The sequence below is a fragment of the Hemicordylus capensis genome, chromosome 4 (genome assembly GCF_027244095.1).
Source record: "Hemicordylus capensis ecotype Gifberg chromosome 4, rHemCap1.1.pri, whole genome shotgun sequence".
NCBI classification, from domain to species: Eukaryota; Metazoa; Chordata; class Lepidosauria; order Squamata; family Cordylidae; genus Hemicordylus; species Hemicordylus capensis.
The window spans coordinates 170,060,167-170,085,832 of record NC_069660.1 but is presented as its reverse complement, the minus strand read 5'-3'; the positions used below and the strand labels follow the sequence as shown (position 1 = coordinate 170,085,832).

General features: G+C 46.4%; 1 protein-coding gene and 1 long non-coding RNA gene across 22 annotated transcripts in view; one reads left to right on the top strand and one right to left on the bottom strand.

The window, feature by feature from the left end:
- The window catches only part of LOC128322712 (uncharacterized), a 255,068-nt gene that overhangs the window by 581 nt on the left and 228,821 nt on the right, over positions 1-25,666 (top strand). Inside the window, exons 1-3 of one of the 17 annotated variants that reach the window (XR_008305909.1) lie at positions 13,057-13,283; positions 13,892-13,962; positions 15,774-15,911. The exons of 10 other annotated variants lie outside the window; for them this stretch is intronic. This is a non-coding gene — a long non-coding RNA (uncharacterized LOC128322712). Of the gene's footprint in view, positions 1-13,056; positions 13,284-13,891; positions 13,981-15,773; positions 15,912-24,595; positions 25,068-25,666 lie in introns of those variants that run through there. 6 more of the 17 variants (XR_008305911.1, XR_008305915.1, XR_008305918.1 and 3 more) reach the window with 6 other exon arrangements.
- The window catches only part of LOC128322711 (uncharacterized), a 204,654-nt gene that overhangs the window by 55,523 nt on the left and 123,465 nt on the right, over positions 1-25,666 (bottom strand). For 2 of the 5 annotated variants that reach the window (XM_053244509.1, XM_053244507.1), the window contains exon 1: positions 11,796-11,977. The exons of the other annotated variants lie outside the window; for them this stretch is intronic. The gene's annotated coding sequence lies outside the window, so the exon portion shown is untranslated. Of the gene's footprint in view, positions 1-11,795; positions 11,978-25,666 lie in introns of those variants that run through there. 5 annotated transcript variants of the gene reach the window in all.

Genomic DNA, 25,666 nt, shown 5'->3' with positions numbered 1-25,666 from the left:
TGATCAAAATATTTTAAAGTGAGGTGATTAATTGAAGTGACTGAAAGGCATCCCTGGTTGTGGAGAAAGTGAATACACTGAGGGCCAAGCTAGACATAACTATGCCTGTGATTGTTTTTTGCCCTGCATGTTTATTTTAAAAATGCAAATAGCAGGTTTGGGCCCCTAATCCAAATTGGGACCACTGTGCAGGCAGAAGAGGTCTTAACCATTTGCTCTTGACATGGTTCCACTCTGGATTGCCTTCTCCTGCACTGTGGCTGCTCTTTAACCTGGGAGGGAAGCTGCGTTGACATACTGATCTGCCCGTGTTCTGGATTAGGACTGCAGCAGGGCTAAAGAGTTAAAGTCTCCTGCCCTGTACTATGGCTCCTATTTAACAATAATAGTTAAAAAAAATGCAGGGCCAAACAGCATGTTCGAGGTCACATCTAGTTTGGCCCGGAGTTGTGCCTACAGTGCAGACTAGCAAGAGGCCATACCCTGAATCCTAGTAGTGCGAACTCGTACCTCCTTTGCTAGGTGATGTGGAGGTGGGGTGAGGGGATAGTTACAGGTGTGGCAGCTGCAACTGAACAGCAAAAAACCAAGGAAATTCCATGGCCCATAATGTTCTCATCATGGGGTGTGAGATCTGAGTTACTGTACAGGTTTTCAAAACTGTAATTGGAAATTAGTGCTCCAGCAGTGTTTAAGAGGCATTTGTTAACATGTGCCTCTAAGCTGTTACCTAAACAGGCAACAACGACAATCAGTACAATTATTAAAAGAGCGATAGCATTCAACATATTGTTTGTGTCAGGCCCTCCTGCCAGCACCCGAGAAACTGAGACACTTACAGTACTTACTGTACAGCAGTGGAGAGGGAGGCTGCGGGGTGTCCGGTTCTGGAGCAGACTGGCATGGACCTTTCCCAAGCTAAGGAAGACCGGGGAGCCAGCTGCCCAGAGCTGGGCCAGCATGGCCTATCAAGCCATTGCTTGATGGCGACAATGGGAGGGCTTTCCCTGCACCCTGCTATGGTGTTGTGTGATGGCGCCAGAAGCAGGGGTAGGGCTTAAAGTGATGGCCACCTGGAAGTTGGTTGAGGCAACAGGTGGGGCGGCAGATGGGTCCATGGGGGCAGGGCACGGGAGAAAGGTTCATGACTTTCCTGGATACTGGGCATTATTAAAGGGGCAGATGGCCAAGGATGAACAGGTCAGCAGAGACGGGAGCTGGCTGGCCCTAAAGGCTCCCAGGGAGGAGTGGGCAACCTCTCTTGCTGATGGTGGAGGAGGAACAGTGTGACTAACAACCCCCTCCCACCCCTTCTGAAACCAGTATTTCCCTTACATTGGGGAGGGAGAACTGCGGAAAAGAGTGTTGACCAGCAGTAGTGGAGATAAACCTTGGCAGTAGGAGGCACATGTTACTGATGCCATCAGGGATTTTTATCACAGCAGGTTTTACCATGAGTTTACAGGGAGGCTTTATTGTGAACTCCAAGTTGTCCCCCCAAACGGCTGCAAATAGTGGATGTTTTTCACCCCGGATGGGCTTCAAAAGCCCCATGTGAAAAGCTTCCAGCAGATACAGGTAGTGGACTGGAGCACCTATCCAAATTGTGTTTCCATGGTTATGATTTTATAGGCCAGTACAATATCTCAGACTGAATATCAGGTCTTATACCCCCATGGCATATCATGGGCCATCAAATTTCCTTGCTGGTTGCAGTTAAGTTGGAATTGCCACACCCATAACTATCCCTAAAACAAAGGCTTTTTGCTTTAATTGCATTTCCTCATTTTTTAAAATGGAGGCTCCCCCATAAATATAACATGTTCCGTTCAAGAAAAGTGACAAACCACAATTTTATTTGACAGATATCTTGAGGTGCTTCATTCTGTAACGTGTGCCATATAGTTTTACTTATTCTATGGAGAATGTCCACTTGCTGCACTGTATGGTGGCTGTGTTCTGGTGGTTGTGTGTGTGTGAGTGTGTGTGTGTGTGTGTGTGTGTGTGTGTGTGTGTGTACATAAATACATGTTACTGTGATCATAATATAAGGACCACAGGCAAATATTTGGTTTCATCCTCCCCGCCCCCCACCAACAACAGGGCATGCAACTGCTTGCATACACTGGGGATTTGTGTGTGGGGTTTTTAAAGACATATCCCCAACAATAACCCTGAGAGATAGCCTAACCCATGAAAGAAAATACACTGCTTATGTGATTCCCTTCCACTCCCTGATTATTTCCAACAACCCAGTGCGGTAGCTTTGGTAGCTGTTTACACTGCTGAGACGAGGTTGGTCGGCCATTCTCCACCAACTGGGTATAAGTGTCTGTCTCCCTCATGGGCACAATTCTTCTATTGGCTCTAGCAATCATTTTTCTCACCCGTGCTCTTATTGCTTTTCTTCATGTATCCGAAGGTCAGAAATGTATATCTCTGCAGAGAAGCTGTGTGTGTGCGTTGAAATATGTACTTCTGCCTCCCTCCACACCAGTTGTGAGGTTTTCCTTCCCTTTTCTGTCTCCTCACAAACATCCTATAAAGTACTCTTGGCTAACTCCAACTGAACATGTGCGAATCTGATGTTAACATAGAACCTTGTATGGAGACAGACTATGGAAAGAGACCTTTCCAGAAGAAAGTGACTGTGAAGAAATTCATACTGAAGAAATCCAGTCACTATTTACCTGTTGTAAATTTGGCAGGTGGGGAGGCCTGACTGTGGTGTTGCCATTTCATGTGTGCTTTTCAACTTCTGCTCCTCCTAACTTAGGTATTTTCCCATAGATTCATTGAAAAACATTTGTTCAGGAGGTGAATCTAAGCTTTAAAATGCCTGTTCTGGCGCACATAATGGCAAAAGGAAATCTTTGAGAAACCACAGAAGGTTGAGGTGAGGAGGTCAGGTGGAACAATATGATAGAATGCTGTTTTACCTCTACACTCATAATACTCAGGCACTCCCAGGCCTGTGTAAAAAGGAGGTTAGATAATTAGCAAAATGGATAAGCAAAACAGAACCTCCAGATTCAGATACAGTGTATTTCTGCATTTCTAACAGTGTCCAACTAAAAGTGTCCAGGAAGTCTAGAAGCAGAACATGAAAGCAAGAATCCTACCCCCTACCAGCAAACGGTGGCTGGAATTTTTTATGTTATGTGTTTGGCACATTATGAAGCACATATGAAGTGGACATTTGGATATATGAAGTGGAACTACCATGATGAGGACACAGTCACTGACATGTAGTGGATCCTGTACATGGTCTGATAATAGGGCACTGATGTTGGCTATGGAATGCAGGATTCTAATGCAGAAGGAAAAGGCCTCTCTGGCACAGAGACCTCTCAGGAACTGACATATGGAGAGAGCATCGATAGTAATACAGCCACAGATGGATGTCAGGGCCGGATTAAGCTAGTGTGGGGCCTGTAGCATATGTTATAAAGGGGCCCTAAATTTTTAAAAATGCACATAAATATTAAAATGTAAATTATTTACTTGCATAGTAAAGTAATTCAATTTGTTCATTTTCTGTATTTTGGAGTATGGGAGACCAAGCCACAAACTCACACTTACTACAACAGTGAACATTTTTTCACTGTTTTTCAATCAAAATTCTCAAAGTGGTTTACATAGAAAAATTAAGAGTGGATAGATGATTCTCTGTCTCCAGAGGGCTCACACTCTAAAAATAAAAATATGGTAGGCACCAGCAACAGCCACTGGACAGATGCTGTGCTGGGCCTTCTCTTAAAAGGCACATTTAGCAGAAAAGGGATATTTTATCTTACATGGACCAAATAAAACAAGTAAAATTTTAACTGTAATTCCCAGAGTTTTTGATTTAGGAATGAAAACAAACATGCCAAGGAAAAGTGAAGGGCGAGAGGAGAGCTGGTCTTGTGGTAGCAAGCATGACTTGGTCCTTTAGCTAAGCAGGGTCCACCCTGATCTGGGAAGACCAGAAGGTTTCAAGTTCCCTCCCTGGCAGCATCTCCAAGACAGGGCTGAGAGAGATTCCTGCCTGCAACCTTGGAGAAGCCGCTGCCAGTAAGTGTAGACAATACTGAACTAGATAGACCAATGGTCTGACTCAGTATATGGCAGCTTCCTATGTCCCTAAGACTGGGAAAAGGCACAAACCATATAGTGTGTTAGTTCTGCTATCATTTAAATCTACAATCTAGCATTTAGAAATAGTACTGCTGGAAACCTATGCCCCTGAACCCTGGAAGTGCCACATACCATACAGGACTCAGGAGGCCAGAAGTGTCTCCCTGCCCCCCCCCCCAAGTCTACTGTTTACAGGGAGCCATACCCCAAGGGAAATACATTACATACAGTGCTTCAAATGCAGAACAGGGCATTTGCTTTGCAAACAATGCATGATTGCTACTACAAGACTAGTAGCTTATCAAGCAAAACTAAAGACATTACAGTCAGAAGTATTTTCTCCTGCATCAGATTTTTATCCTGCAATTAATACCCACATAGTTGAGAACCAGTGTGGAACTGTGTAGTGATTAGAGTGCTAAATTCTAGGACTGGGGGACTTGCATAGAAAAGTAACCAGCAAGGTCTTGTATGAGCTTTGCAAGACTCTCCGTGCATCCTCCCAGCTACAACTTGCTTGGCTAAAACTAGCAACGCAACTGGAAATTTTATGAAGGAAAGGGGTGGGGGGAAGAAAGGTCCAAAAGGCATCACCAACCTGCAGCTATAGGTTTTGAAAGCAAAGGCTAAGGCTCCCTGGAGAAGGTCTGGGCTCTCTGTGTGTATCTTTGTTCTACTCTCCTGCACTCCCTCCCTGTTCTACGGGCCTGAGATTTAAAAAAAAAAAAAAAAGACTTGCTCGGACCTTCAATTTTGTCCTAGCCTCTGCTTCAGATGATTTGCCTGCCTGGTCTGTCTCCAGTTTCACTCGGAACATTTTTCTTTCTGGTCTCTGGGATTTCCTGAAGTAAAAAAAGTATTTTCCTATTTTTTTTGCCCTTGGAGACATTGGAGTCAGGGCTGGAGAAAGATCTCCTGCAAGCTTCATGGTCTCTTTCTCTCCCTGTCCCAGCTAGCCACGCCACGCACGCCACCCCACCCCACCCCACCCCACCCCACCCCACCCCACCCTGGAAGTGATTACTGCCTGTCCCCCTCCCCCTGCCACTCAGAGAGTGATAAAGATAAAGATCTGCTAAAAACATTGCAAGTAATGGCCCATTATTTGTAGATGGGGAGGGGCACACTACAGCTCAGCTGAGCCTGCTAATCAGAGGCAAGTGAAGTGAGAGCAGGCGCTCACTGCAGCCGTGGTGGAAGCAGGGGTCAACAGAGCCCACTTCTCAGCACGCTCTTCCCCACACACCAAGTAGAGAAAGCAGAAGGGGCAGCTGGAAGCCGGGCATGTGGGGCCCTTGAAAACACGGGGCCCATAGCAAATGCTACATTTGCTACTAGGTTAATCTGCCATAGATGGCTGTGAAGCGGTAGGAGGCATGAATGGGGGGTATATATGTGGTGTTTTTGATTAATCCATTCCTTGAACCAGGCCAGCTTTGAATATAGCAATAGCAATAGCACTTACATTTATATACCGCTCTATAGCTGGAAGCTCTCTAAGCGGTTTACAATGGTTTTAGCATATTGCCCCCAACATTCTGGGTACTCATTTTACCGACCTCGGAAGGATGGAAGGCTGAGTCAACCTTGAGCCCCTGGTCAGGATCGAACTTGTAACCTTCTGGTTACAGGGCGGCAGTTTTACCACTGCGCCACCAGGGGCTCTTAGGTGCTCTTGTTATTTTTAGTCCAGACCTGGAGTGGAGTCGGGGCTAACAAACACTTGCCTCTCTGTAAATAAGATCTATTTCATTAAGCTATTAATATTCCTGATTCTACTCCACTGCCTTGTCCTTGTGTGCTACAACTTGTTTCTCTGGATTCTACAATATGCAGTCACATAGAGATATAAGAGGTCACTTCCCTTATATATTGTGGCAAACTGTGGTGTGTGCCTATGATTTCATGATGGTGCCATACAGAATAATGGTGCACCAATTACCATACAGCATAATCACCATACAGCATAATGGTGCTCCAAGCAGTGATAGTAGTGATGAACCAGGGAACACAATAGGGAGTGTTTCCAAGAACAGGACATAAGATTTAATATTCTGGAAAAGACAAAAGGTCAGTTTTGTTCAGTGCTCTGTTTCCAGCAGTGGTCAACTAGATGCTTTGGGGCAGGCGTAGAGGGAGGCCCCTAGCCCCACCCCCTGCACAAGCATTTGACACAGGGAGTGGTTAGCCATGCCTCCTGCATCTGATGTCAGACACGGGAGTGTGTCAGGGTTGTGAAGCGTGGCCCCTGAGGGGCAGCGGCCCGTGTTGTTTGAACCCATTCACTCAGTGGTGGCTCTGCCCCTGTTTTGGGGAATCCACAAGCAGGGCATGAAAGCAACGCTTCCTAGTAGTAGTAGTAGTAGTTCTTTTATTGAAGCCATAGGCCAAACAGAAGCAAAAGTGGCAATAACACAACCATTCAGAATTACAATAAATAACAACACTTCCTAATGTAAAGAGATTTAGAGCTACCATGGCTGATTGGTGCAACAGTAGTTCTGACTCCTGTGACAATCCTGCTAGTCCAGGCAGGCAGAGCAGCTGTAGCTGGGACATGGACTTCCTAGAACACTCTCTCTGGAAACACTGTAAGTGTAGTGTAGGGAATGACTGCTTAGTAATGCTAAGAACAGTACATAACAGTACATGTGCTGTGTGGTGATTCTTCTTATATTTAGCAGGGGTACAGCAACTGTTTCTATCCACCCCGGTACGGCATCCTTCAGTGGCTGTTGCTTTGTGTTTCTTTTTAGATGGTGAGCCCTTTGGGGACAGGGAACCAGTCACCCTCCCATTCAGTTTGCCATGCAGTTACTACACATCGTATACATCTTCTGCACCTGTACTTCCTCCGCACACTGATATACATACGTATATGTCATTATGCCACGGCACTCTCTCCTCTCTCCTTTGTGTGATGTTCTGTGTTGCTGTCTCTGTGCAGTATGTGGCACCTCTTGCTGGGAGCTATCTAGGATTCTGCAGGGAAGCACTTAGAGAACATTGCACTGTTGAGGAAAAACACTCTGTCTTGAGTTTTTCTAGCAGGGGAACATGCAGGTTATAATCTCATGACCAGCAGGTGCTCTGGGCCCAGCAGACTACTATCCACAAGACATAACAGAAAAAGCGGATTGAGCTGGGCTGACATTTCTCTGGGTCTGTATAGTCACTGACTAAGTTCAGCCAGAGCTTTGGGCTCAAGTGCTCCCCCTTGTCTTCTTGCACTCCCGTTCGCTCTGCCAGTGCTATGTTCATGAAAAGCATAGTTTGCCATTACATCTGAACTGGACCAACTATGGTCTGTGTCAAACCCTTGCCTACAGTCCAGAATCAGAAACTATATTTTGGTTTCCAGCTCTCGTTTGCAGACAAATTATAGTTTTGCCTCTTCTCTGCTAGATAGACCAATGGTCTGACTCAGTATATGGCAGCTTCCTATGTTCCTATGAGAGGAAGGTGGGAGAGGGAGGGGATTCATGTTCCCTCACCCAGATGTTCCTGTTGGTATAAAAAGCACCTGCTCTTCCCACTTTAGACATGACTGGGGCAGAATAAGAACACACATGGCTGCTCTGACATCTACTTTGGTCCCTGACCTTATTCAAATAAACTGTTATGTTAAGTCTGTTATCTGAACTATAAACCTCTATTTATTTTGTACTGGTATAACTGTCATGGCTTTGCCCCAAAGAATTCTGGGAATTGCAGTTTGTTGAAGGTACTTAGGAGTCTCTGTGGGAGATCTCGGCCGCTGCCACCACAGAAAGACAGTTTCCTGGAGAGCAGGAGTGTTATTAGTTTAAGTCTGTAGTGTTGACATGCCCTTAGAGCCATTTCTATTTGCCATTAAGTAATTCCTGACAGGGGTGGGTGAAAGTTTTACCAGCTTGAAACCAGTGCACATACTGCCCATTTTTCAGTACTGCAAAAGGTATAGATCAAAGTCTTTGTGAATACGATTATATCACTCTTTCAGACACACTCTAGGGTCATTCTCACGACCGTTGGTTGGGTCGGGCGGGCGGGTGGAAGGAAGGGTAGAACCTACCTTCCTCCCAGACAATTGTCCTGCTGCCCTTCGGTGAGTGGATCGAGTGCCCACACGATCTGCATTGCTCTGAGCAGAGTGAATTGCTAGAGGCTGGGAAAATGAGTCCCAGCATCCAGGAATTGCAAGATGAACCATATGAGCAGCGTGGTGCATCGAGGGATTCCCACTCAAGCTGAGCACTCTAGGTGCCCGGCCCTGTGTATATTCAGGCTGCGTGTGATCCAGAGCATACATGTGACCCTGCAGGTCACAACCCCAGAGCTGGGATAAAAGGTATGCTCATGCCCTTTAACACAGGTAAAAGCCCAGGTAAAAAACTTGGGCTACTGGGGAAGGCAGCACCAGGATCTGACCTGATCCTGGCACTTCATAAGAGCAGCCATCCCTAGGTGGGGCTAACCAAAACTGGGAAGAGCTGCTCATGTGAATAGCCTGTCTCCCACATCTCATTCTCTCTCATTCATTCTCTCTCTCTCTCTCTCTCTCTCTCTCTCTCTCTCTCTCTCTCTCTCTCACACACACACACACACACACACACACACTTAACCAGTCATTGACTCTCTCAATTTGGAGAGGCTGCAGAATGAGCCCAGTGTATTCAGATAGTGTTTTAACTCCTTTGTGCAAAAATTGTGTAGTGACAGATCATATCCTGGAAAAACCACATAAGACCAGCCCTGCTGGATTAGGCTCAAGGCCTATCTAGTCCAGCATCCTGTTTCAAACAGTGGCCCACCACATGCATCTGAGAGGCCCACAGGCAAGAGATCAGTGCATGCCCTCTCTCCTGCTGTTGCTCCTCTGCAACTGGTATTTAGGCTTGAGGTGGCCTATAGCCACCAACTAGTAGCCACTGACAGACCTGTGTGAAAAAGTACTTCCATTTATTGGTCCTAAATTTCCTGGCCATCAGTTTCATGGGAGGACTCCTGGTTCCAGTGTTGTGAAAGAGGGAGAAAAATTTCCTTCTGCCCACTCTCTCAACTCCATGCTTAATTTTATACACCTCTATCATGTCTCCTTGTAGTTGCCTCTTTTCCAAAGTAAAAAGTAGAGCTGTGCAGAATGAATCGGGTACAAAATGATTTGTACCTAAATCTGGCTGATCTGGGTGATTTGTAGACAAAACAAATCATACCTGTGCTCAATTGCCCAGATTTGGGTACAAATCTCCCCAGATTCAGTTCCAAAAAATTTAGAGATTCGGACCTCCATTTTGTGGAGGTATTACCCAATGGGTGGAAGCAACCACCCAAATTTCAAAGAAATTGGGCAAAGGGGTGATTTTTAAAGAATTTTTGAAGTTTATGCCCATAGGGAATAATGGGGATTTCAGCAGCTTTATAGCTCCATATGGGGGGCACCAGGGTGGCCCAGAGTGGGTTGTCATGGGTGGTAGTGCCCAATGGATGCAAGGAAGATACCATCCATATTTAAAAGGAATTGGGCAAAGGGGTGATTTTTAAATGATTTTTGAAGTTTATGCATCTTTTATCTTCCCCCCATAGGGAATAATGGGGATTTCAGCAGCCTTTGTTATAACTCCCTGGTGGGGGAGGTAGCACCAGGGTGGCCCAGAGTGGTGGGTGGTAGTACCCAATGGGTGCAAGGAAGTTACCACCCAGATTTCAAAGGAATTTTGCAAAGAAGTTATTTTTAAAGAATTTTTGAAGTTGGCATGTTTTGGGGGCAGATTCAGGGCAGAACGGGGGTTTCAGGGGGAGAAGAGTGGGTCAGATGGTAGTGCCCCAATGGGTGCCATGAATTGGTCCTGAAACTAGTTGGGATATGCTCATAGTTGTCATGACCACTGGTAGTAGAAGTAGAAGTAGTTCTTTTATTGCAGCCATAGGCCAAACAGATCATGACCACTATGAACTCGTGAGCCGCACCAGATATTGAAGTCCCCCAGCACTAAGAGTCTGGGTGACTCCAACACCAACTCCGAGATCAGCTCCATCTGCTCAGTTAGGGAGTCAGTTGGGCAGTCGGGTGATGGTACACCAACAGAATCCCCAATCTATCCCTAGTTCCCAGCCTTAGAAATACACACTCAGTATAAGTCAACTGTCTCACAGGGCCCCTGGCAAGGGAGATAGTATTCTTATGGACCACAGCCTCTCCACCCAACCCACCCCTCCCACTTCCCCTAGCCTGTTGCACAACGGAGTAGCCTGGTGAGAGAGGCTAGGCCCAAACTGGGCTACTAGCCTCCCGCATCCAGGTCAGCTCCCTCATCCATGATCAAGTCATGGATGATTTCGGTCTTATTCTGAACTGACCTGACATTGCAAAGGAGCAAGGTTAGGTTCTGTGGGTAGTTGGAACTGCTCCCCGAGGCCAGGGAGCTGACAGGGCAGCTGGAAGTGGAAACAATTACTGAGGCAAGTTTCACGATCTCTCCCCGCAGATGATCGCCAGGCAGCCTTGGGCGACCAGATTGGCCACCCACACAACTGCCAGCTCCATGATGGAGCTGGTGGGGGCTGCTGGGATCGGGGGCCACGCGGCCCCTGGAAGTTCCAGGATGCCCTGCGCGAGTAAGCAGGGCATCCTGGAATTTGCAGCCACCCAGTCGGGGGGCTACTCATGTGTCACCACACGCCGCAGCAACACATGAGCAAAATGCCGAGGTTAACAGAACACTCACTCCGTTAACCTCGGTTAAGAGGAGGGGGAATTAGCATGGTTTGCTTCTGGGAGCTGCACAGCTCCCATTGCAGCACACGACTGCCAGAAAGCAGGCTAGGCTCCCTTAGCCCACTTTTTGGCGATCGTGAGAATCACTTCACTAAATTATTGGTTTCACTTCCCCTGTAATGGCTAGCTGCTCTGCCAAAGCCAATTCTTCTGTTCCCCACTACAACAGTGATAGCTGCCCCAGAGCTGCCGGACGAACCCCCGCATCACCCTGCCTAAAGGAGCTCAAATACATTACAACAAAAGGCCTGACACATCCCAATAAAAGGAGGACTAACAAACTTTAACCCCGATCTCCAACACTACCTTCGTATAACTCCCCCCCCCCCCAACTCCAGTTCCACGTCCCACGCTGAAGGCCTGGCACCAAAGGCCAGCACCCTTTGATAGCCGCCTGCAGGCAGTCTGCCAGCTAGACTGTCAGCTACATCTCCAATCCAACATGCCTTCTTCTAATTTATGCTCCCAAGGGTTCCAGAAATCTCCCCTCTCATGAGAGCGCTCTGTCCTCAGGGACAAGTGGAATCAGTCAAGCACTCTGGTAGAAGGCACAGGTGGGACAGGATTGCAATCAACCTGCAAGCCAGCTGTTCTTCAAAAGGTCCAGGGCTGCAAAAACAAACCTCCTTGGTTAAGTCAGGAATGTGCAGGCAGGGCAAGATGGCTGTTGTTCATCAGGAGAGGTCAGGGAAGCTGACAGAATATACCCCGTCCTCTCCTCTCCCTCTCCAACCTTCACTTCCCTTTGCTTAGGGGACAATTCATCCTTGCTTCCACAAGACCAGCTCTTCTCCCTGGTTTGATTAAAAGCAGAGGTCTGCCTCAAAGGGCTGTTAACATCACTAAGACAGTGCATATAAGTATTTTGAATGCTCTAAGTGCTATATAAATGCACTTTATATAGCAGTATTGGTCTGACCTGTATTCCACTGAAGTTTGATGGGTAACCAAATATCCCAGTCTTATCCTCAGTACTCTTCTCTTGCTGATGCTGCTCAAGGTACACATCTTTCCCTCTTTCCCCCTGAATTCTCTGCTTTCTCTTTCCTCTTCTTTTCTTTATGTGCCGCCTCCACCCATATCCTTCTCTCTTTCCTTGGATCTCTTCCTCCACCCCCTTCCCTTGCTCAGGCCTGGTGTACACATAAAGCAGAATGAGGTGGGAATTAAATCTGCCAGGAAAGATGCAGCAGGGAACAGTTTCCTGCTACAAGTCATCGATTACACACACACACACACACACACACACACACACACACACACACACGAACGACATGGTTTGCCCATCTGGAATGTGTGGGTTGTAAGCCAAGAGAGCTAGAAAGGAGGCTGTTTGAAACTGGCAGGTTTTTGAGCTGACTTCCAAACTCCTGCTGCAGCCTTAGGATTAGCACTGCTTGCATTTATGCATACTTGTTTGCTTCTCATCAGCTCAGATCTGTCTTTTTGTAGGCAAATGTTATTAGAAAAAGCTGCACAAGTATCCAGTGTTATTTAATTCAAAAGGAAAGTGATACTGGTAAAAGCTGCCTTGCTAGGGAAACAGTGCTAAGGAAATGTTTTTTCCATTGTGGGGGTGGGATGGAGTGGCACATAGGGCACACGTGGGAGGTGGAGTGCCATGGTGGCGGGGTGTGTGTGTGTGTGGGGGGCACAACATCCTAGGCTGGCCCTGCGTTCCCATCTATTTTTCTTTGACAAGGTTTACCTCTTTTCTTCAACCCCACTGCAGGCAGGGTGGGGGAGGGATATGGAGCACAGTGATTTGGTACAAAAGGTAAAGACAGGGAGAGTTCCTCTCTTTCCTGTTGTGCTTTTAATCACACCCCTACTGCTTTGTAGTTAATCAGCATAGGGGTGGAGGGAGGTCAGCGGGGGGCCTGGGTTCACCCCCCCCCCCGCCGTAACCCCCCTAGCCCCGCCCCCTGCATCAGATGTCAGCGTCTGATGTCAGATGCAGCAGGCAAAGGTTAGCCCTGTCGCCTGCATCTGACATCAGACACAGGTGGCATAGTTTAGCTTGCAGATGGTGCCACACGGCCCCATTTGCGATCAAAATCGGCCAGCACTGCGTTGGAACCACAGCTGGAGCAGCTCTCCCTACCTTTTAAAAGGCAGGGAGAGCCATTCTCGGCCATGCTGCGAACATGGCACTGGCTGGATTTAGCTCACAAATGGGACTGTGCGGCCCAGTTTGTGAGCGAAGTCCTCAGAGCACCAGGGCACCTGGGCTGTGGGTAGGCGACACAATCAAATGCCGAGCGAATCCACATTCTCTCTCTCTCTCTCTCTCTCTCTCTCTCTCTCTCTCTCCTGCTTTCTGAGCCACAGCTGTGCCAGGCTACGAAAGCTCCCTTTCAGGTTAGGTGGGCTGGGAAATGAAGAACTGCAGTGATTTAGCCAGACGGTGAGAAATGTAGTTATTTTTTCTGTATTTGGCTGGAAGTCAATACTCAGGAAAGGGATGTTTAATTATCTCTCTCACCCTCCTAAATCTCTTTATGAGAGGCCTTGACTGCAAATCTCCACATCATTGCAAAGTTATTGACTAGTGCAGTGCATGGCAGCACTATAAATTGGCAGATTAGAAACTGCTGGCTCCTTCAAATCCTACAGTTACAGCTCTATGTCTACAACACACTTGTACGTCCACTCTCTGCTACTTAAGATGCGAGTTTGGGGGTGTGCGTGTGTGCTGTGAGAGAAAGAGACTGTGAAGGAAGGGTGGTCTCCTTGAGGCAGCAATAAATCAGGAAATAAATGGAATCGGAATGTTGCAATGCCTCTGGAAGCATGAGTCAGAGAGAGGTTAGCAGTTATGGGCAGGGTCTGGTGGAGTGGAGATGCCTGGCACTGAGAGAGGTTACTGCTCTAATGAATGTGTTGGCTCATTGCTAAGAATGCCACGGAGCAGGAGAGAAAAGTTCCAGTGCCTCAGAGCAGTGTGATTTTGCCTTCCTCCCCTTGCCCATGTCTGCCCTTTATGGTGAATACTCTCATTATGTTTTGGTGCAGGAGAATGCCAGCTGCTATCCTGGCTCCAGAGGTCCCTTATGGCAGCAATGCCAATGCAGAAGAAGCCTGAGGTTGGAAATAAGAAAATGGTAGCTCCAGTGGCAGTTTCAGCCTTTTATTTCGGGAATTGTGCATTGCAAAGGATGGCCAAGGAAATGACAATGCTCACTTTACTAGAAAGAGTGCTGAAGTAATCAGCTGAGCAATCAAACCTATCCAGATTTTAAACAGTTAAAATCATTGCCCTTCCCCCAAGGCACCTTGGAAACTGTAATTCTGTGAGGGGAGAATGGGGGTAGGGCTCATTAACAATGAATTCTTGGCACTTCACCAAACTGCAATTTCCTTGGTTCTTTGGGTCATGATAATTACTCAACTTACCCAATAAACATATCCAATAAAACTTATAAACTTATCTGATAAATTTATAATTAGGTAAACTTATCCTATTTTGTAAATGTGATATTTCTTTGAATACTTGAGAATACTAGTAGGTATGGGTGAAGCAAAGAATGGGGATATTTGCTCCTGCTCTTTCTGGTGCTCTGAATCTCATTGCTACAGTTGCCAGCCTTCCTGGCCTACTAGTGTACCTTAAACAGTAGAATGATGTGCAAATGAATCTTATCATGACAAGCATCATCAGTCATCACCATCTTCATACTTGCTAATGTCTGCAGATCAAGATGCTGTTAGAGGTACAGGAGCAAGGCCTAGTAAAAAGATGGCAACACCACTCATTGCTTTCCACAGAACCCCAGACTTCTTCTCCAGGGTCGGAAGGCCTGAGTTCCAGAATCTGTTTGAACATCAGGACTCAACCCTGGACTATTATAATGTTTAATTAAAAAAAACAGTAGATATGGCAGCATTACTCTTATACACCTCTGATGCGGAGCAAGGACGTCCTGAGCAGAAAGTGTGACTTCTAAGATGGGTTTAGTCTTATAGTGCGGGAGGCCTAGCACAAAAATATTTCACTTCCGGCTATCAGTTTCATACTTTCCATATGTATATGGAAATTTGCAAGTGTGCTCTCACGCACATATGGTGGCCTTGGTGAGGCACTTTCCAAAATAGCCTCAAAATGTTTTTGTGAACGTCTCTGAAGTCATTCACACACAAAAAACACCCTGTGTTCTACCTAGGTTTGGGTTAGGGTTATCTATTCCTTCCTGCAAAGTTGATAGGATTGAATTGATCTGATGTGCCAACACAGGGGGCAAGTATTTGGCTAGTTCTTGAGAAGAATAGTGCTTAATTAACTAGTGTCTTCTCTGGCTTCCCCACCTGAAATGCAGTCAGGGAGGTGAGCACAGGGATAGTCCTCCTGCAGTCCTGGGTTCGACTTAGAGCCACTTCGTCCCAGGCTACGTGCCAGGTGACATACACCATGAGCTAGCTCATGCGAATCAAATGGTGAGCCCACAATCCCATGAGTTCTGAAAGGCAAAATGGAAACTACAGGGCTTTAGGTCCAAAACAGGTGTAGGGTGCTCCTGGGAACCTCCCAAACAAGCTATCTTGGTAAAAGGAGGGGTAGCAGGCAAAGTGGCCTCACAGCATTTAGTAATGCTGAGTTGTGTTGCATGGGGGGGGCGGGTTTGGAAGCAATTTTATGCTGATCTCCCCCCAGCCCAGGAAGTGCGCCCTACTGCTCCAAAGTAGCTCCCTAAGGGCTATGGGACCCTCAGTGACCTACTCCCAGGTCACAGAAACTGCTTCTGGGGGCAAAAATTGCCTCCTCCATGCAACTCTGCATTACTAAACACCGCTTATGCATTTTGCAAGCTGAGCCTCTGCATCATTAGTGAGGATGTGAGTCAGTGTTTTTGGAGAGCTACCTTTACTTATACATTTAATTTTCCATGGACCACCCAAGGATGTACCTCATGGACTCCCAAGAAATCCATGAACCCCAGATTAAGAACTTCAGATTAAGAACTGAGAGCCAAAGCCCTCGAATAACCAGCAGCCTGAAGGGAGTGCGGAGTGGGGAGAAAGGTTTCCTAGAGGAATGGTAGGTGAAACTGCTACATGACTTGAATTTCTGCCTCAATAGTTACTATAATATATAGCATTTTGGGGAAGAACTGTGCCTTGTGGTAGTAAAGCATCAGATAGAAATCCATCAGGTGTATCTGTAGGAAGTGATTGTGGCTAGTCCTGTCAAATTTCTGTCTGGATGTTTACTATATTGACACTGTTTCTTGAAGAGATGTATCTAGCAGAAATTCATCAGAGACACTTAGTTTGAATTTATTTTGAATTTCTGCCTAGATACATCTCTCATTAGCCCCTGCTAACTTGGCAAAAAGGCACCTTTTAACATGGTGATTCTCTTTATTTAGCAGGGGGAGAGCAAATGGCCCTATCCACCCCCAGCACAGTACTTCCAGTGACTGTTGCTGGTGTCTATCTTATGTTTCTTTTTAGATTGTGAGCCCTTCGGGGACTGGGAGCCATCTTGTTTATTTATTATTTCGCTGTGTAAACCGCCCTGAGCCCTTTTTGGAAGGGTTGTATAGAAATTGAATGAATGAATGAATTAGCCCAATGTCCAGCTTAAAGACCAGGTGTGGGTCTTAGAACCTAATTTCCATAAAAACATAATATATTGAGTTGTACAAAGTCTGTATGGTATATGGGCACCTTAACTTGCAGTTTTCATGTTCACAAGTAAGAATTGAAAGCATCTTAATTCTCATCTGAAACAGAAGGTTTTTAGTTTACTGACTTTGATATTGTTTGGTGGTGATTGCATGTGTAAGGGGTGGGGTTTTAGAAAAGGAACACATTGCTTATAGTGTGTCCCACAGGCAATATGACATTATGAGTCTTTTTGCCACACATGGCATTAAAAATCCTGTGTAGTAAGTCAAATTTGAAAGAAAAAAACCTATTAGGAATTATTGGTGGCCACTTGGGGAGGTTGAAGAGAGGCATATTTATAGCATTTAGCTTCTAAAGCCTGCTAAGGGATTTCTGCAATAACATTGTTGGGCCATTTTGGAAAGTGCCCCCTACAGGCTACTACATGTATATGAGAGTGTGTCTCCTGGGTGTTTTCTGGACTACGAGATTTGTAATGCTTAAAGTGTTCTAAAGTGTCACGGAATAGTGAAACGTTCTGAAATCAAAAGTAAAGGGTTTTTCTAGGTTTCATTGTAGGTTGGTTGCCATTCACATTTTCCATTCCTTGCAACATTTTTTCAAGGCAGATGTCCATATTCTCCCTTGTAACACAGAGAGGGACGGTGGGCAGGTGGGTGACCAGCAGAAGCTGCAGTCTTGTGGAGAACCCAGCATACCCCCCTCCCACCCACAAGAAGCGGCTATTAGGCTGACATGCCAAAGGCTTTTGCTCCTGCTGCTGCCACTGCCACCACCCACCCTCACCACTGCAGGCACCGCAGCCAGGGCCTGTGGCTGAGCCTCGGTTGCCTCTCTTTCCAGCCCAATCTCCTCTCCAATCAGCCTCAATTGTGCCCCTTGGAGAGGTGATGATGGACAGAATCGGGGTCTTTGGGTGCTGAGCTTTCTTTTTTTTGTGGGGGAGGGGATCAAGCCCTCAAGCTGGGAAAGGGGTTGAGGAACCCCCCTTGAGATTGTCTCTCCCCAGCATTCCCTTTGCAGTGAGCTGGTTCCTCCGAGGGGCCTCTGCCGATGTGGGAGTTCAGAGGGAAGTTCAGAGGGAAGGCACGCAAGTCAGTCACAGCTGCTGGGTGGCAGGGAGGGGGGAAGAAGCCTATCTAGAGACGAGTCAAAGTGGATTTACGACCTGCTGAAATGAAATGAAAATAATTGTTTACACAACAAAACGCTGCAATGCATAAAGTATGTGACAAGCCTCCCTACAACGGAAAAATACAGCTTTCCTGCAACATTTTTGTCACGTTACAGGGTCATAAGGAAACATTAAACAGGGCATGTGAAATATGAATGGTACCCTGCTGACAACGCAGCGACATCGATGTCGTAACACTGGCAAAATGGAGGGACACTCAGTGAACATGTTACGAGACTGTTGCAGTGCGTAATCTGGAAAATGCCCTGGAGGATTTGTAAACTCCCATATGCATACATCTACATGAAACATGGCACTGGTAGCTGGAAGTGAAATATTTTGGCATTATTTGACACCAAGCCCCTCCATTATTAGTAGACAACTTTTACTTTAGAAATTTAGTCCAGTCCCTGCTTCATATGCTTACAGCTGACTCCCTAACTCACAAACCCAAGTTTTTGGAGTTCTCTGCATGACACATTATACTGAAAAGGCTGAATCCTTTACCCCTAACATGATAGATTTCTGGTGAAAGGGATTTTCTATTGTTATTTGGTAGGTGGTAGTATATTCAGTTATGTGAGCCTCCATCTATAGCCTGAAGCCATACAGCTTACTAACTGGTTTTCTGACAGCTGTGGGGGATATTCATGTGGAAAGAAATGTCGTAGACATGATTGCTCTGTGTTCTTTCTCATAGTATCCTACTGGACTGTGGGTCATCATGAATAGGTGCTCATTCTTTTGAAGTAGATCTCAGAAAGATTCAACTTGTCAACAAAAAAGTTCTCAAAGAAAAAAAAAAGGAGATGCAAGTGAGATACCAAGAAAACAACCACTGGAGGGACACGATGCTGAAATGAATGTATAATTGCTCTTCTTCTGCTAAATAGAAGGGAATTACCACTTAAAAGGTCCCTCTTTGCCCAGTTAGTCAGCATTGGGAGTCAACTGTTACCGCACACTTATTTGATCTTCTCTGGACTTCCCTGTGAAGGCCCCCATGTTTACTACTTTAAGCACCAAGCAAAGCCCTGACTTTTCAGGAAAGCTTTAGGGGATGTTTTGTTTTCTATTCTTTATTATTATCTTGTTTACACAGTCAGACAGGTGTTATTGACTGGTTTGTTTTATCCAGACATCGAGTCCTTCCCAAGGACCTGGGATGGCTGAATTTTATTGTCAATTGTTATAGATATCGTCGCAGAATATAGGCTGTTCCCAGTAAAGCTGCTTTTTGTAATTGGCTGATGGTGATTTCTGTGACCCCTATGGTGCTGAGGTGCTCTTCAAGGTCTTTTGGAACTACACCCAGGGTGCCAATTACCACTGGGATTATTTTGGTCTTTTTCTGCCACAGCCTTTCAATTTCAATTTGTAGATCTTTGTATTTTGTGATTTTTTCTATTTCTTTTTCTTCTATTCTGCTATCCCCTGGTATTGCTATGTTGATTATTTTGACTTGTTTTTCTTTCTTCTCGACTACAGTGATATCTGGTGTATTGTGTGGCAGATGTTTGTCTGTTTGTAGTCGGAAGTCCCATAATATTTTTACATCTTCATTTTCTTCAACTTTTTCAGTTTTACGGTCCCACCAATTTTTGGCTACAGGTAGCTTGTATTTTTTGCAGATGTTCCAGTGTATCATCCCTGCTACCTTGTCATGCCTTTGTTTGTAGTCAGTCTGTGCGATCTTTTTACAACAGCGGATTAGGTGGTCAACTGTTTCATCTGCTTCTTTACGAAGGCGGCACTTGCTGTTTGTTGTGGATTTTTCAACTTTTGCTCTTATTGCATTTGTTCTTAGTGCCTGTTCTTGCGCAGCCAGTATTAAACCCTCTGTTTCTTTCTTCAAGTAACCATTCTTAAGCCATTGCCAGGTCTTGGTGATGTCTGATTTTCCACTTATATTGTGCAAATATTGACCATGAGGGGCTTATTTTTCCATTTTTCTGCTCAGTTCTTGACTTGTTCTTTCTTGTAGGCCTGCTTTGTTTCATTGGTGTTGAATAGTTTCACGTTATTGACCATTTGAAGTGCATCTTCTTCACTGTTCTTGATATATTCTCCAAGGCCTCTTTTCTCCTCCTCTACTGTTTGATGGACTTGCAGTATTCCCCTTCCACCTGAGCTGCGAGGGAGGTATAGCCTATCTACATCACTGCGGGGGTGTAGAGCATGATTGATGGTCATTATTTTCCTGGTCTTACGATCTAGCGTCTCTAGCTCTGCCTGGGTCCAGTCTATTATTCCTGCAGTGTATCTGATAACAGGTATAGCCCAGGTGTTTGTGGCTTGTATGGTGTTCCCGCCATTGAGTTTGGACTTGAGGATTTTTCTAACTCTCCTGATGTATTCACTTCCAATTTTTCTTTTAACTTCAGTATGTGCAATGTTATCAGCCTGGAGAATGCCCAAGTATTTGTAAGGTTCTTTCTCTTCCACGTTCTTGATCTTGCTTCCATTGGGCAGTTCTATTCCTTCTGTTTTTCTTATTTTCCCTCTGTTGATTATTAATGCAGCACACTTGTCTAGTCCAAACTCCATTGCTATATCGCTACTGAATATACAGACAGTGTTTAGCAGTGATTCAATTTCTGACTGGGACTTTCCATACAACTTCAGATCGTCCATGTACAGCAGATGGTTGATTTTACTGGATGTTTTAGATGTTTGGTATCCGAGGCCTGTTTTGTTTAGTATTTGTGAAAGTGGGGTCATGGCGATTACAAACAACAGAGGGGATAGTGAGTCCCCTTGGAAAATGCCTCTTCTAATGCTAACCTGTCCAAGTGTCTCGCCATTGATGTTTTAGATGTTTGGTACCCAAGGCCTGTTTTGTTTAGTATTTGTGAAAGTGGGGTCATGGTGATTACAAACAACAGAAGGGATAGTGAGTCCCCTTGGAAAATGCCTCTTCTAATGCTAACCTGTCCAAGTGTCTCGCCATTGATTGTCAACTGTGTAATCCACATGCTCATTGCTTTTTTTAATAAATATCTGAATGTTTTTGCTGACACCAGTTGTTTCTAAACATTTTAGTATCCATGTGTGAGGCAATGAATCGAAGGCTTTCTTGTAGTCAATCCATGCAACATTTATTTATTTTTAAAATTATTATTATTATTATTATTATTATTAATTTTATTTTATTGCTGGCTTTGAATTATGTTAATTTTGCAATGGTTTTATGCTCTAGCTACTATTCTGTGGTTGTTTTTATTTTATTTATTGTTATATTGGTTATGCTTCTGGATTAAACAGGAAAAAAAGCAGGATACAAGTTTTGTAAAAATATTGAGAACTTGGTCTCCTGCTCCCATCTCATAGGAACATAGGAGGCTGCCATATACGGAGTCAGACCATAGGTCCATCTAGCTCAGTATTGTCTGCACAGACTGGCAGTGGCTTCTCCAAGGCTGAAGGCAGGAATCTCTCTCAGCCCTATCTTGGAGATGCCAGGGAGGGAACTTGGAACCTAGATGCTCTTCCATCCCATAAGGGAAATATCTCACAGTGCTCACACTTCTAGTCTCCCTTTCATATGCAACTAGGGCGGACCCTTCTTAGCTAAGGGGACAAATTATGCTCACTACCACAAGAGCAGCTTTCTCGGTCCATGGCCAGTTAACCAGCTTCCTCAGTTCTTTTCTCATTGGTTAAGGAAGCTGTCAGTATAGTTGTCCTCTGATCATAGCATTTCAGAGTTGAGCAACACCTTGGAGATTTTTTTCTAGTCCAACCCACTGCTCTGTGCAGGGCTTTACTACAGCATCCTTGACAGAGGATGGACAGCATCCTTGACAGATGGCTGTCCAGCCTCTATTTCAAAACCTCTAGAGAAGGAGAGCTCCTAACTCCATGGGTTAGACAGCCTTTATAGTTAGGAAATTCTTTATCATACCTAACCTAAATCTGCTTCTGTGGAATTTCAATGCATTGGTCCTATTCCTGCCCGCAGGGCCGGCCTGCTAGGCAAACTAGGCCATTGCCTAGGGCACAAAGTAGGGAGGGGCACTGATATCCCCCCATGGGCAGTGAGTGGGTGAGCGAGCGAGCAGGCACTCCCTGTCCCCTTGGACCACTTGTTTTCTTCTCCGTGATAGGCTGCTCCTGTCACTGGCCTGCCGCAGCACATTATAATCAGCCTGCTGTGGCGAGGAGAGAGAGCAGGCAAGCAACAGCAACCATGACCCGCCTTACAGGAGGCACTTGCCCGCCTGAGCGAATGGGGTAGCTGCTTTGCCTGGGGAGGCCACAACAACTGGGCCAGCCCTGCCTGCCCTCAGGAGCAGCCAGCACCTTCTTATATGCAAAAGTTCTTAAGGCATTTGTCATAGCTATCTCCTTAATTTTCTTGTTTCCAGGCTAAACATATCTAGCTTCTTATAGTACTCGGTTTCCAGACCCATACCATTTTTGTTCTCCTCTTCTGAACCTGTTCCACTGTATCAATATTCTCCTTCAAATGCAGTGCCCAGAAGTGGACAAAGTATTTCATGTGAGCTCTGGCAGAATAAAGTGGAACTGCGACTTCTCTTGAGCTGGCACTCTGCCTCTGTTAATGTGATGCAAGACAGCACTAGCTGTTTTAGCAGCTGCATCATGCTGCTTCCTCATCATATGTGGTCTGCTAATGTACCTAGATCCTCTTTAGATGTGCTGCTGCCAAGCCAGGTCTCCCCCACTATATATTTGTGCATTTCATTGTTCTTACATAAATGCAGAACATTGTCTCTATTGAGCTTCATCATGTTGGGTTTTGATTCTATATTCTAAGGTGTTAGCAGTTCCCCCCGGCTTTGTGTTGTCTGCACATTTCATATAAACATCCCTTCTATTCCCTCATCTAAGTCACTTATCAAACATTGAACAGCACAGTGCCCAGTACAGAGCCCTGTGGCACTTCACTCAATACCTCCATCCAGGTTGACCTGGAGCCAGTAATGAGTGGTCATTGGGCAAATAGCTGTGAATTCACATAATGGTAGGATCATCTAGTCCACAATTTCTCAACCGCCGGTCTCGGAACCGGTGCCAGTCCATGGAGGGTTGAGTGCTGGTCTGTGCTTGGGTATCAAACCGCCTAACAATTGTGCCCGGTAAGCCAGTCCAAGTTCATCACAGCGCAAAGCAAGAGGAGGAGGAAGAGAGTCCTGCCTGCCTCGTCTTCACCCTTCTCCATGTGCTGCTGCTGCTGGGACTGACGTTGGGTCACCTGCAGTGCCTGGATTTCATGCCTCCTTGAAGGGCGGGCAGGGAGGAAGAAGCCCTTGCCGGTAGTCTGGAGAAGACGAAGTTGCCAGAAGAAGCCACCCGGCAGATGGGCAGGCAAAGGAAGAAGCCAGTGCACAGGGAGGGGATGAAAAAAACACATCGGGTGGGCAAATGGCGAAGGGGCCAGACGGACCGGCAGGTTGAGCGAGGGGAGAGCAGCTGCCAAGGTTGACCTGCTGGGGAAATGGCCGGGGGAAAGGTGGTGGCAAAGAGTTCATGCTTTACAATGGATTTCATGGGGAGGAGAAGCAGCGGCAGGCGGGAATAGAGAGCGCTGGGTAGCCTTCGTCCCCGTCTGCCGTGCTGGCTAACTATCTGCTGGGTGAAAAAAAAGGAGAGGGGAAAGGGCGGAGAATGCCCAAGCAGGTGGGAGAGAGAGCGGTAGACAACCTTCCTCTCTGGCTGTAGCAGGGAAGGAAAGTGCTGCGGATAGGCGGGCGGGGAGGGAAAGCTCCCGCAGCCCGGCCCAGCCGGCGGGGAAGGAAACTGCTGGCCATGTTGGCCAGTGAGGGAAACTGCCGCCGGCAGGTAGGGAGGGAAAAGAAAGCCCACTGCAGGCGGCCAGGTGAGTGAGTCTGCCTGCCTGCCTGTCTTTTCCTCCCTTACTCACTCATTCTCTCTCTCCCTTTTTAGCCCGCCAGCCCCATGCAGCAGGCAGGCACAGCATGCAACACAGCCACACAATAAATAACAATAGAGTCCACCACTCGAGTCGGGAACTAGCTTCCCGGGAGAGGGAGAGCAGAGCAGCAGCAACAACCAGGCTAGCCAAGTAACCTAGTAGTAGCAGGCAAGAGAGGGCAGTCTTCCTCCGCAACACGTTCCCCACTTCTCACCCTCCACCATGGACTAGCTGCTCTTGGCTCTGTTTGGGGCGCATTGTGCGTTGCAACCACTTTGGAGTTCGCCTTTTTAAAAATAGTCTTCAAAGAAGAAGGAGGAGGAGAATGAGGGAAAATAGCACCCATGGAGGAGATTATGTTATTTTTTGCTATTATGAGTGCCTGACGTCACAACCCCCTCCTGGGTAAACAAGGTTCAGTGCAAAAGTGGTGATGGGGGGAGAGATATCACAGTTGCAAAAAAAGAATGAGAGAGATAGGGAGAAAGAGGAAAAGCAGATAAGACAGACAGGAGGAGCGAGTGCAGTAAGCAGAAGGGGGGTGTCTGCGGGAGGAGAAGAAGAGAGGAGATTGGGAAAGGAGCAAGAGAGCAGGGAAGCCTTGTGCGTTGCAACCACTGTTGCAATGCACAAGAGTAGCCTTCCAGAGAGTTGGAAGGCTACTCTGGGAAGTTGGAAGGCTACTCTGGGAAGAGCAGACACAGCTGAGAAGGGAGGAAGCCTTTCTAAACATCTAGCCTTTTCCCCTTCAAACAAACTAACAGGAAGAGGGGAGTTTTGCAGGGGCTGTTTCTCTTTAAGGGGTAGGTCAGTCTCTCTATCTCTCTGTGTGCTACTTGTTAGGGTTACTTGTTTAGGGTTAAGATCTCACAGGGCTAGGAGTTCTTAGGGTTACCTAAAGGCAGTGTTTACTCAGTAAACAGGGGTGGAGTCAGCTAGGGCTGGGAGAGGCCCACATTCCTTTCCTGTGACTCACATCCTGTGTGACAGTTGGAAGGCTACTCTGGGAAGAGCAGACACAGCTGAGAAGGGAGGAAGCCTTTCTAAACATCTAGCCTTTTCCCCTTCAAACAAACTAACAGGAAGAGGGGAGTTGTGCAGGGGCTGTTTCTCTTTAAGGGGTAGGTCTTAGTCTCTCTATCTCTGTGTGTGCTACTTGTTAGGGTTACTTGTTTAGGGTTAAGATATCACAGGGCTAGGAGTTCTTAGGGTTACCTAAAGGCAGTGTTTACTCAGTAAACAGGGGTGGAGTCAGCTAGGGCTGGGAGAGGCCCACATTCCTTTTCTGTGACTCACATCCTGTGTGACAGTTGGAAGGCTACTCTACATATGGGGTGAAGGCCTGAGAGCATAGCGAACGGAGCATAGTGAACAGGGATAGCAAACAGGACGTAGGAGTTTTGCAGGAGTTTAGCGGGAACTGTGTGAGGGAGCCTGGAACAAGCCCCTGCGATCACAAGGATCACAAGGAGCCCGGTGGAGAAGAGAATGTAAGTATATATCCCTCCCTCGTATCCCTCATATTCTTGGGAAAGACTGTTTGGACAGTTAAATAGTTGACCATTACAGCTGAGACCTATCCTAATAAACTATCTAATAAATGGACAACAAGCTCCCTAAATACTGTAAACAGCCAACCAAAACAGTATGAAGATAGAAGGTCAGCAGGGGAAGGGGCACTTCCCAGTGTATTGCACAGAGTGCCACATGTACGACTATTTGCCCCATTAGCAGAAGTCATGGGTGTGTGCTCGGTGCAAGGAGCTCCTGGCTCTCAGGGAACAAATCCGTTCCCTCGAGACCAAGGTGGCGGATCTGGAGAAACTCAGAGAGACAGAGAGGCATGTGGACGAGACCTTCAGGGATGTGATACAGGCATCCCACTCCAGGGCTGGTAGCTCCTCTGCTGTCAGGGAGAATGAAGGTCTTGGGCAAGGAGGACATCGGTCTGAGGAAGAGGGAAATGCTCCTTTAGAAGGGACCCCTTCCGTGGATGATGAGCCCATATCCTCTCGCACAGGGGATACTCCTCTGGGGGGTGGGGGCCTCCTTGTAGTGGGTGATTCGATCATTAGAGGGATAGAGAGAT